The 10072-nt window shown below is 33.2% G+C and overlaps 1 long non-coding RNA gene across 1 annotated transcript; it reads left to right on the forward strand.

The window, feature by feature from the left end:
• Positions 1-395: 395 nt before the first annotated feature.
• Positions 396-9843, forward strand: LOC144239001 (uncharacterized). Its single transcript, XR_013337281.1, has 3 exons — positions 396-552; positions 2861-2915; positions 9676-9843. It is a non-coding gene; the product is annotated as an uncharacterized LOC144239001 (long non-coding RNA).
• Positions 9844-10072: the final 229 nt, after the last annotated feature.

The raw sequence follows: 10072 nt of genomic DNA on the forward strand, positions 1-10072 counted from the left end.
CTGAAGCAGTCCCATTAAATTTAATTGCTTATCCTAATAACTCATCTTATAAAACTGTCTCTTGTAAAATAAGATTTATAGCTTTACAAGTCTACCTCTGTCTAAATATTGTTCACTTACAGGGAATTAATAATTTTGAATAATTAAATTTAAAATGACTATTTTATTTAGCAAGGTGTATTTCATTGATTGGAAATAAATTAAATTGAATTAATGATAGAAAGCTTTTCCTTTAATGCTCTTCTGCTAGGGGCTCTGGGGTTTAGTCAAATCATGTGTTAAATTAGAATATATGATCAAGATCATCCATTTTCTTCTAAACACTACTAAGGTTTTGTTTTTCAGACTAAAATATATGTAAAATTTTATTTCCAATTGTGTTTCTACAGAGAAAACTGAATTTGTGGAAGAAAAATTCATTCTACTATTCTAGATACCTACTGCAGAAACTCTACCTCCATATTTCATTTCTGATTCTTAGATGAAGTCTAATTTGGCAAATCATTGGGCAAATCACTAAATGAGCTGGAAAGACACTTTTCCATCTAAAAGGTATCATTCATGCATACATTTATTCATTCACTCAGTAGAAACTAATGAATGACTATTTTTTTTTTAATGTTTTATTTATTTCTAGGAGAGAGAGAGAGAGACAGCGTGAGCAGGGGAGGGTCAGAGAGAGAGGGAGTCACAGTCAGCACAGAGCCTGACGCGGGCTCGAACCCACGAACTGCGAGATCATGACCTAAGCGAAAGTCGGACGCTTAACCGACTAAGCCACCCAGGCGCCCCTTGAATGACTATTCTATACTAGAGGCCTTTTTATGTGCTTGGGATTCAGAAAAACAAATAAATTTCCTCTTTTCATGGTACTTAATCTCTAGTGGAAGAGACAGACATTAAACAGTACATATATCTATAAAATAAATTATATTTTTAATAAATACAAATGTTTGAGTCTTGTTAGGATTATTAAATATGTCTTAGTAAGAAGGCAACATTTGAACAAAGATTTGAAAAAGATGAGGTTGTAAGCTAAGTGGATATCTAGGAAAATAATATACTAGGCAAAGAGAAGTAATTAAGCAAAATCTCTAATGTTGTTATTTGTATTTTCAGGAAATGTCAATAAAACAGAGAGAAGTTGAAACAATGTGTGGGTGCCCAGGTGGCTCAGTCAGTTAACCATCAAACTCTTCATTTTGGCTATGTTCTGATTTCACATGTTCAAGAATTCCAGCCCCATGTTGGGCTCTGCACTGTCAGTGCAGAGCCTGCTTGGGATTCTCCCTCCTTCTCTCTCTGTTCCTCTTCCCTCTCTCAAAATAAATGAACCTTTTTTAAAAAGTTGAAATATTGTGAACAAAGTGGTACATTAATTAAGATGTCACAGGGTTAATGGAAGGGGATTGTTATGGTGAACTTTATATGTTAACTTGACTGGATCAGAAGGTTCCCAGATTTTTGGCTAAACATGATTTCTGGGTGTGTCTGTGAGGACATTTCCAGATGAAATTAGCTTTTGCATTAGTAGACTTCTAAGAAAACAGATTTATTTGCCATCCCCAGTTACATGGGCATCATCCAATCCACTGGGAACCTAAATAGGCCAAAAGATAGAAGGAAGAAGAATTCTGCCCCTCCTGCTTGATTGTTTGAGGTGGGGCATCAGTCTTCTCCTGCCCTCAGTGCTCTTGGTTCTTAGGCCTTCACCCTGGACTGGAATCTATATCATCACCTAGCCTGGTTCTCAGACTTTCAGACTCTAACCAAATTATACCACGTGCTTTCTTGGGTCTCCAGGAGACAGCACATCATGGGACTTCTCAGACTCCAGAACTGCATGAGCCAATTCCTTATAATAAACATCTTTCTATATATATATATCTTACCTATTCTATTTTTCTAGAGAATCCTGACTAAATAAGACACATATCATTCCTGGTTCTTGAATGATTATTAGGACTTTGCTTTTCTTCTAAGTAAATGGAAGAACTGGGATTTTGAGCAAGGAATGATATATCACTTAAATTTATTAATAAACACCTTAAGGTGTTTTTGTTTGTTTGTTTGTTTGTTTTTAAAGAATAGACTATAAGAAAAAAAGGGGGAAAAAAACCTAGGAAGAACCAGTAGGAAAGTATTTCAGTAAATTGCAGTAATCCAAGAGAAAAATAATTATGTATAAGAGCTATATGTTAGGAGTGGAGTAGATAAGTATGATTTTGGATATATCTCAAAGGAGGAGCAACTGGCATTTTCTGATAAGTTGCACAGTAAGTGTAAGAGAAAGAGATGAGTCACTATGATACCAAATATCTTGGTTTGAATAACTGGAGCAATGGAATTAACCCTTTACACAGATGGGGAAGGAAGATGGAACTAAAAGATTAGGAACATAGCAGCCCATCNATATATGCATGTGTTTTCTTAAGGAGGAAAAAATAATTAATACCTGAAAATTCCTTCTTTACTGCTGTTTTAGAAATCTATCTTCACATCTGGCTATAATATGTGTCCAAGGCTTAGGAGAAAAAAATGCTAGAAATTAATTCGATTGAACTTCCCACAATTTCAGACCAGAGAAAAGTAATTCAAAACTTTATATCACCTTCCTACTTTTCTATATAGATCATCTTATAATTCTTATAAGGTACTAGCAATGAACATAGCTTTTCAATCAGGGGTTCTAACTTTTTAAGTGAGCAATACCTGCCAAGGGGAACATTCAGAAGATTATCATTTTTACACAGGTGGCTGGAAGCAATGTCTAATCACTAAATATTATTTGCTATTACATTTGCTTGGATAGTACTCTCCAAATTTCACAATATTGCATTTATATTTAACGATGTTACAGGTATTTCACACACTAATAAACTACAGAGACTATGGGGGGAATCTATAAGAACTTGGTAAGTAACAATTAAATTCTATTCATACTATATAACTACAATAAATGTAAGGTGTTAGAAGAGTTTTTAATACGATATTTGTATAAATGTCCAAATAAAACTTTCTCAAACTTATAATGAACATATTTGCTTTGATTAACATAATTTTATATCACTTATTAAGCTTGAATTAGATTCACACAATATTTTTTTTCTAGAATTTTTGATAATAGTCTCTTGAATACCTTGAGAATCTCCAGTGATGAGAATTTTTTTTTGTTTTATAATGGGTTATAAAAGGCTTAAAACCATTTTTACAGCCAATCTAATGTATGTGATATAATTTATATTCAAAGGCTCTTACAGTTCATTTTTTTCTTTCACTGGAAACTTTAATACTGGTATTTCTTACAATAATAATGAGGTCTATAATATGAAACATTTGAAAACAATGGTGAAGCTCTAATTTTAGAATACATATATATTGGCTAGAATCTCATGCTGCAGTTTGGATGCCACTAAAAGTACATCAATTGCAAATGAAGAGAAATAGCCCATATAAGTTAGTATCTAAACTGATGTTTGCAATTCACCTGTCAGGTGTCTAACCTAGCTCCACTGATTCCAAATTCTGTATCTTGGGTAGTGTATTAGTTTCTTGGGCACTCGGAATAAGAGTCCCATTGTCTACTATGGGCAGTGCCACTCCAGCTGGTTGCTAAGATAGATGTTCAAGTGGCTACATTTTGCATTTAAAAGCCAAATAGGAAGCATCAGTTGCTATTCATCAGTTTTGTTGTCTGGTTGCCTGTGGGGATTACAGGATATGCTGTTTGTCATTCAGAAAACCTTCTAAGTAGCAACACAAAATGCAAGTAGAGGCTGGAAGCAAACTATCTAGGAGCTTCAGCAACCCCTAGGCTCTGTTCAGAAGCCACAAAGCCAAAAAATATAAATAAATAAATAAATAAATAAATAGATAGATAGATAGATAAATAAATAATAAAGAAAAATCTCACTGTACCTATAAATGATTTTTTAATCAGAAGTGTGGCACAGCACAGAACGAGATCTGAGTTAGAGATTAAAGGCATATGCCATTCTGAAATACTCTCTTCTGTTCCAATTACATATGCAATGTTATTGTGGTTAAAAAAAAAAAATCAAATACATTAAGGCCAGATTAGGTTGACACTTTAAAATCTGGTGTAGGCTATAACAAATATTGAAATAGAGACTGAGAAAAAAAACACATACATGTTGAAAAAATATAATAAATGCAGATTTGTATTTGAAAAAATGAAAGAACACTGTTAATAGAAAAAAAGAGTAGTCATGACATTTTATTGATTATAATATTAAATCACTTTAAATGTGTACATTTTGATAAAATTTGATGTATATACTGCTATGAAACAGTCATTACCAATTAACCAAGATTAATAAAAGGAATATTGGGAAGGATATAGAGCAACTGATACTCTTAACCACTGTACTGAGGATTTCAAAATGGCATAATCACTTTGAAGACAAATTTGGTGATTCTTACAATATTAAACATACCACATGACCCAGCCATTTCACTCCTAAGTTTTTACCCAAGATAAATTAAAGCATATGTCCATTAAGCAAAAATAAACAAACAACAACAAAAAAAAACCCTCACAATTACTTGTGTGTATGCTTATAGAAGATTTATTTGTAATAACTCAACATAAAAGTGGAAACAAACCCTATCAATCAACAGGTAAATGGATAAATAATGGTATATTAATAAAATGGAAAGCCAATTTGTAATAAAAAGGAGTATACTAATGATACATATATAGCCAGATGGACACACCACAAAATAAGTATGATGAGTAAAAGAAGCCAGGTAAAAGTTTATACTAAATGATTAGATTTTCATAAAATTCCAGAAAACACAAACTAGATCTAGTGATTGGAATCAGAACAGTGGTTGTCTGGAATAGGAGAACAAGGTAGGAGATGAGGAGTGAGGATATTTGAAAGGAACACAAAGAAATTTTGAGGTGATTTTTATGTTAATTAGTTTGATTATGGTGATGCTTTTTCTGGGTGTACATGTATGACACAACTCATTAAGAAATGAACTTTAAATACGTGAGTTTCTTTATGTCAATATGCTTTAACAAAGATACGGAAACATGGTTTGGAAGTAAAAAAAAAAAGTGTCGGTAATGCCAAAGGAGATAAATGGTAATGTGACCCCATGCAAAAACAAATACAAAAACCTGGGGTGGAGGGAAGTTTAGACATTGGACAGTGCCTGGAGTACAACAGAACCTGGATAATATTTTAGTTGTTAAAAACAATTGCAACAACATGGAGTATTTATTGAGAATTTGTAGTTTACTGGCTTGGTACACCATTTAATCTCCAAAGAAAACAAAAATAGTAGTAGGAAAAGCCACAGTTTATTACTAAAGGTATCGCAGGTCAGAAGGAGGGTTCGGAAAGCTGTATGAAAGGTTGTGCAGAAATCCTGTCTGTGAAAGAATCCCAGAAACAGCAAAAACCAAATTAGAATACAATCTTCCCAAAATATTTTATTGAAAGCTAAATTATGCATGGATGAGGGGCATCCCTGTGTCCTTGATTAAAAGAAAAAAAAGAGAGAGAGAGAGAGAGACGGACAGAGACAGAGAATGAGACCAAAGAGAGTTCTATTCTTGAAAGTTAGAGCCAGTCTGTCAGATTGTTACATGCCTTAACTGACCGTATCCTCAAAGGTTCACAGCTCAGGTGGCAGAAATGTGACACTGAATGGCTTTGGAGTATGGAATGCAGATTCCGAAGGAAGGTGAGCATCAAAAATGAGAGGGCAATCTCAAAAGCAAATAAATCACAGATAGGGTAAGTCTTATCTCTAGATCTTCAGCGGAGCAGCAATTATTTCAAGCATAAGGGAATTATCCAAGGGCTAAAGACCAAAAATAAAATAAATAAATAAATAAATAAAGGAAGCAGTAGGAAAGCATAATATTAAAGAAGGGATAGAAGCTGCATACCTATGGGGGAGATACAGCTTGTAGTTTGAAGCCATGCAAGTTATTCAGGTACTAGAAATACAATATAATAATTCATAGAAGAACATGACAAGATATAGAGTTGCTACAACTCATTGTCTATAAGATCCTATTTTTATCTACCAAATATTGCTAGACATGCAATGACACAGAAAAGTGCGACCCAAACTCCAGAAAAGATTTGTCAGTAGAAATGGACTCACAGTGGGTTAGGTATTGGATGAAACAGATGATGACTTTAAAGGAGCTAAGTTTATATAGTAAATGAAAATATTTTGAATGGCTTAAAGGATAATATACTAGCAGTGAAAGGAAAAGTAGATAATCTCAACAGAAATTTAAACACTACTTTTTAAAAGGAAATCCTAGAGCTGAAAAATTTACTGAAATAAAAATGCTGTTGAGGATTCAGCAACAGATTAGAAATAGCAAAATAGTCAGTGAACTTGAAGGTATATCATTAGAAATTAAGAAATCTGACGACTGGAAAGGAAAAGGGTAATAGCACATATAATAAATTGAGTAATGTTTCTTTCCCTTCTATTTTCTAGAAAGTTTGGGTAGAATCTGTATTATTTATGTTCTAAATGTTTGGTAGATTTCATCAGTGAAAGCATCTGGGTGTAATGGTTTGTGTGTATGCATGTTTGTGGGTGTGCACCTATGTGCACATGTATTTATATGAAAATTTTTTAATTAAATTTTTAAATATATCAACATGTATAAAGTTGTTCATGTACCCTTCAGTAGTTTGTGTCTTTCAAGGAATTTATTCATTTATTCTAAGATAGCAAGTTTATTGGCATGAAGTCATATGATCTTTTATAGTTCTCTTGATATCTACAGAATCCATATTGATATTCTCTCTTTCATTCCTAACAAAGGTAATAACTTCTCCTTCTGTCTTCTCTTACCACTGTAGCTAAAATTTTATCAATTTTTCTCTATCTTATAAGTGTAGCTAAAGTTTTATTAGTTTTATTCTTATGTTCAAAGCACTAATAGTTGATGTAATTAATTGGCCTTCATTATTATTTTGTTTTGAGTCTCATTGTAATTCTTTATTGTTTTCTTATTCTGGTTGCTTTGGGTTTAATTTGCTTTTTTGTGTTTTTTGTATTAGGGATATTACAGCTTTGATTTGAGACCATTCTTCTTTCCTGTTATAAGTCTTTAAAACTGAAAAATATATATCTAAACACTGATATATCTAATTCCACAAATTGTGATATCTTTTGTTTTTATTAATATTCAGTTAAAGTATTTAAAACCAAATCCTATATTTCAATACATAATACATTTTAAAGGTATCACAGGTAACTCTCTGGGATAACTAAGTATTTTATATTTTGATTAGATTACATTGTCAAATTTCATTCAACAATATACATTAAATCTATGCATTTAATTGTACATAAATGTTACACTGATTATAAAAATATAAATATATGAAATTGGTATGGAAGACTCAAGGAAATAAATTTTATCCTGAAAGATAGAGTGAAGAAAAGTAGTGTTTGAGGGCGCCTGGGTGGCTCAGTCGGTTAAGCATCCAACTTCAGCTCAGGTCATGATCTCACAGTTCATGGGTTTGAGCCCTGAGTCAGGCTCTGTGCTGACAGCTCAGAGCCTGGAGGCTGCTTCAGATTCTGTGTCTCCCTCTCTCTCTGACCCTCCTCTGCTCATGCTGTCTCTTTCTCTCTCTCTCTCTCTCAGAAATAAATAAAACATTAAAAAAAAGAAAAGTAGTGTTTGTGCCAGAACCCTAAGACCAACATTTAAATGATGTCAAAAGCAACAACAGCCAATAAATGAGATATCAAAGAATTATTATGCACAAAGATGTAAGAATGAGGGGCATGTCATGGAATTCAGAGAGTGGAAGTGCAAGAATAAAGTGTGTCACATTTTGCAATTTGGTGGTGATGTGCAATAAGAAAAGTTGATACTTTCTGATTACATATAGTTATGTGGAAGTCGTGGCTACTCTTAATGGAAATTATTCCAGAGAAAGAACAGAGATGAATACAAGATTGGAAATGAGCCAGTAGAGAGTGCAATATATGAAACAATCTTTAGAAAAAAGGCTAGAAGCAAGAGATAAGAGAGTGGACAATGTTGAAAGGTGATGCAGGATTAAGGAAAGTTCACAGGGGGTAGTTAGGAATGATGATACTTAAATATGTTTATGGGTCAAAGACAGAAGGGGAATGAGAGAAACAGTGTAAGAGCATAGAAAATAGACAAGGAAAATGACTGAGGAGCACAGACTGGGAAATAGTTTGTTGAAATGTTATCCAGGTTGTAGGTGAATGACTTTGTGTGTGTGTGTGTGTGTGTGTGTGTGTGTGTGAGAGAATGACCTTTTCAACAAGATATCCCATCCCCTAAAAGTGAAGAAAATTTAGATGAAAAGAGAGACTAGTATTCTTTTTTTTTAAAGTTTATTCCTTTATTTTGAGAGAGCAAGAGAGAGCAAGAGCATGAGTGGGGAAGGGACAGAGAGAGTAGGAGACAAAGAACCTGAAGCAAGCTCTAGGCCGTGAGCAGAACCTGATGTGGGGCTTGAACCCATGAACCATGAGATCATGACCTCAATCAAAACCAAGAGTCAGATGCTTAACTGACTGAGCCACCCAGGCGCTTGAGACTAGTATTCTCAATGAAGCAGGAAGAAGGATTAGAAAAGCTGTGGGGGCTTAATTAGTAGTATAGAGATTAACAGAAGAAAGAACTATCTGTGGCAAAAAATATGATTTATGTGTAGTACTGAGCACCAGAAATAAAGTATCTTTCCATGATATAATGGTAAGATTTTTTCCCATGATGTACTCTTGTTTTCTCAAAGAAGGTGCTAAGTAAATTAATAGTAATCACTTGCAACCTGCCTATTGTTTGGCATATGCTGTTTGAAGCTCATATGGATTAGTAAAGTGAACTCTCACAAAAATCCTGTAAGGAACGTACCATTATTTATACTAATGCTAGACATGAGAAAACTAAACTGTGGCACAAAAAAGCAAAGTTATTTGCATCAAGTCTCATCTCTGATAAGTGACAAGGTTGGGCTTTGAACCCAGGCATTTTGTCTGCAGAGTCTCTATACAGTCCCTGAAATATACTGCTACTCTCTGAACCAAAGCAAATTCTTTCCTTAAAAATTTTGTTTATTAAACTGAAATGTGGTATACTTTAAAGATTCAACACAAGATATGGAAGTTCAGACTGTTTCTAATATATGATGAAAGCTTTTATTGGTTATTTGACTTGTATCTATTCTGTTTTATATGTATTCATATATTCTATTTAGCCATAAAGTTTATTTGTTCAGTAATGGCTATGAGGAAACTGAGGTTTATTTAGAATTCTTTTGTCTTAATAGGAGTGTGATCTAGGAATGACCTTAGTATACTATCATTGTATTCTCCTATGGACTTGGTATGATGATTCTTATTAAAAATAATAAAAAAGATACAAATACTTTTCAAAGAAATACTGCCATTTAATTGTTTAATGGATAGATGTTACCTAAAATTCAAAAACATTATATGCCTTTTAAGTATTAATTTTAATCAACTTAAGTCTAATTTTGGTAACTAATGAGTGAGTTTTCTTTCGGGCTGATCTCTATATTTATAAATATATTAAAAAAAGGCATATATTGTTTTTTCATGTGTATGTTTTGTATCTATTTCTTACTTTTATTTAATGATTTTCTTTATGTTTCCTAGCACCAAAAATAACAACCCTGGAGGATGGAATTTGTGAAACTCTGCAGGACTTGTTGAACAAATCTGCCTTATAATAGATTGCTTCCCACAGAGATTGAACTTGAGAAACACAAAATGATAAAAATGTATTTTAAAGTTGTCACTAAAGTGAACATCTAAATAAGAAAAGCTCGTCTCTACCCATCAAGCCAATTTTTTACAAGAAATAAAGTATTTGAACAAATAGCATGATAAATTGCCAAAGTAACAAGTTGCTATTTTATTTAAAGAACTGTAATAGACCATCAGACTCAGCTTCCTTGCTCAACATAAGAGAGGTGCAGAGGCTGTGTTGGTTGTAACTATTTTTACCTTCTAGTTTCCTTCTCCATGTCCAAATGTGCATCATTATATCTTG

Source organism: Crocuta crocuta, unplaced genomic scaffold, assembly GCF_008692635.1.
Source record: "Crocuta crocuta isolate KB4526 unplaced genomic scaffold, BGI_CrCroc_1.0 scaffold479, whole genome shotgun sequence".
Taxonomy (NCBI): Eukaryota; Metazoa; Chordata; class Mammalia; order Carnivora; family Hyaenidae; genus Crocuta; species Crocuta crocuta.